This window comes from Mustela putorius, unplaced genomic scaffold, assembly GCF_011764305.1.
Source record: "Mustela putorius furo isolate JIRA1106 unplaced genomic scaffold, ASM1176430v1.1 tig00003987_pilon_pilon_pilon, whole genome shotgun sequence".
NCBI classification, from domain to species: domain Eukaryota; kingdom Metazoa; phylum Chordata; class Mammalia; order Carnivora; family Mustelidae; genus Mustela; species Mustela putorius.
This window is the reverse complement of record NW_025422126.1, coordinates 17,618,987-17,621,792: the sequence shown is the minus strand read 5'-3', so window position 1 is coordinate 17,621,792 and position 2,806 is coordinate 17,618,987.

The following is a 2,806-nucleotide window of genomic DNA, read 5'->3' as shown; positions in this document are numbered from 1 at the left end:
CTCTCTGTCCAACTTATTTCACTTAGATAATACTGTCTAGGTCATCCATGATGCTGCAAACGGCATGATTTCATTTTTTTTTTAAGTTGAGTTATATTCCATTGTATGTATTACCATATCTTTGTTATCCATTTGTCTATTGCAGGACACAGGTTGGTTCCATATCTTGGCTATTATAAATAATGTATCAGTAAACATGAGGTGCATATATCTTTTCAAATTACTATTTTCCTTGAGTAAATAAATACCCAGTAGTGAGATTACTGGATCATATGGTATTTCTATTTTAAATTTTTTGAGGAACCTCCATACTGTTTCCACAGCGATTGCACCAGTTTACATTCCCACCAACACTGCACCCAGGTTCCCTCTTCTCCACATCCTCACCAACACTTGTTATTTCCTGTCTTTTTGATTCTAGCCATTCTGACTAGTGCGAGGTGGTATCTCTGTGGTTTTGATTTGCATTCTCCTGATGATGAGTGATGCTGAGCACCTTTCCAAAATGTGTCTGTTGGCCATCTGGATGTATTCTTAGAAAAAAGTCTATTCAGGTACTCTGCCCATTTTTAAAATCACATTGTTTGGGTGTTGAATTGTCTAAGCTCTTCATATAACTATATATTAGATGTTTTTATTTTGTATATACCACCTACTTCCTATAGTTCTGTATTTTGGATATTAATCCTTTGTCAGATATATCATTTGCAGATATCTTCTATTCAGTAGGTTGTTTTTTTTGTCTTGTTGATGGTTTTTCTTTACTGTGCAAAAGCTTTTTACATTGGTGGAATCCCAATAGTTTATTTTTCCTTCTGTTTCCCTCACCTGGGGAGACACATGCATAAATATGTTGGGAAGGCCAATGTCCAGGACATTACTGCCTATGTTTTCTTTTAGGAGTTTTATGGTTTCAGATCTCACCCTTAGGTCTTCATCCATTTTGAGTTTATTTTTGTGTAAAGTGGAAGAAAGTGTCCAGTTCCATTCATTTGTATGCAGCTGTCCAGTTTTCCCAGCACCATTTATTGAAAAGACTATCTTTCCCTGGTGCATAGTTTTGGCTTCTTTGTCCTACATTAATTAACTATAAAAAACATAGGTTGACTTCTGGGCTCTCTATTCTATTCCATTGATCTATGTGTCTATTTTTGTGCTAGTATTATACCATTTGGATTACTGTAGCTCATAGTATACTTTGAAATCTTGGGTTGCTCATTTCAGAATTTGTCTCCAGCTTTGTTGTTTCTCAAGGTTGCTTTTGCTATTTGAGATCTTTTGTGTTTCTATACAAATTTTAGGATTATTTGTTCTAGTTCTGTGAAAAGTGCTATTGCATTTTGATAGGGATTGCAGTGACTCTGTAGACTGCTTTAAGTAGTATGGCCATTTAACAATATTAACTCTTCCAGCCCATGAGCATGGAATTTCTTCCCACTTGTTTGCATCATGTCCAATTGCTTTCATCAGTTTCTTAAAATGTTCAGAGTATAGGTCTTTGGCCTCCTTTAAGTATATTCATAGGCATTTTATTATTTTTGGTGCTATGGTAAATAGGGTTGTTTTCTTAATTCTTCTTTGTGCTACTTTGTTAGTATATAGAAATGCAACAGATTTTTGTATATTAATTTTATATTTTACTATTTTTTTGGTGGAGTCTCTAGGGTTTTTAATATATAGTATCATTTCATCTGTAAATAGTGACAGTTTTACTTCTTCCTTATCAATCTGGATGCCTTGGTTCTTTATTCTTCTTCTTAAATTTTATTTACTCCACTTGTAAAAGTAAAACCAAGAACATTTCCTTTTTTATCCTAACCATCACAAAGCATAGCAGAGTCCCTGCTTTTGTTAAATAAATAAAAGAATGGGATAGATTTTTGGAAAGTATTGCTGATAGCAATGTAGAGTATTTCTTGAAGTGCCTTTATGGTTTCACTCACTAAAATCAGGGAAAAAAGTGAAAATGAAAAACAATTTAAGCAAGAAATGTGTTGGACTTAATAAACAATAGTGAGATGGAGAATAACAGATGTTGGAGATAAAGGATTCTTAGGGCTTGGTATTTAACTGATCAAAGGTAAAGGGGATGGAAATGACTTTCATATTACTAACAGAGAAAACTGAGTGAAAGTTGGTAACTGTTTCTTCTAGAATACCAGAAAAAAAAGAGCAAGTTGAGGGTACTCAGAATTTTTTTCTTTTTTCTTCTTTCTTTCTTTTTTTGGTACTTACAAAGTGTGATGAAGTGTGTTTTGCCAATAAAGAATTCACCGTCTAGTTGGAAGTTGAAGCATACCTTTAAATTACTTTTTTAAAATTGTGAAATGGCTTAAAAAGATATCAAATCAATGGGAAATAAACATTACAGGGGAAAAATATACCAGCTACTTCCTAGAAAAGAGTAAAAGTCAACACTGTAATTTCTGTATTACCTGGAGCCAGATACTCCACTACTCTGAGCTTAAGTTTCCAAATGGCATTAAATATTTTTGTTGTTTTGACATATTGACACAGGAAAGCTGTTGCTAGATTGCCTTGAACTCATTAGGCCTTATTGAAGACTCTTTATGCTTGGCAGAATCCCAGTTTACACCAGGAAATTTCTTCTGTTACATAACTGAAAGACTAGAGATACTGGGATAGAGAGGTAGAATGTGAGGCAAGGCTCCTCAAAATAGTCCGTTACTGAAATAAAAGGGCAAGTTATAGATAGGCAGAAAATATTTTATATTCTCTCTCTAAGCATGCACACAGTATTTGGGATTTTTTCCATATATTTGTGAGTGAATATTCCTACAGCTTT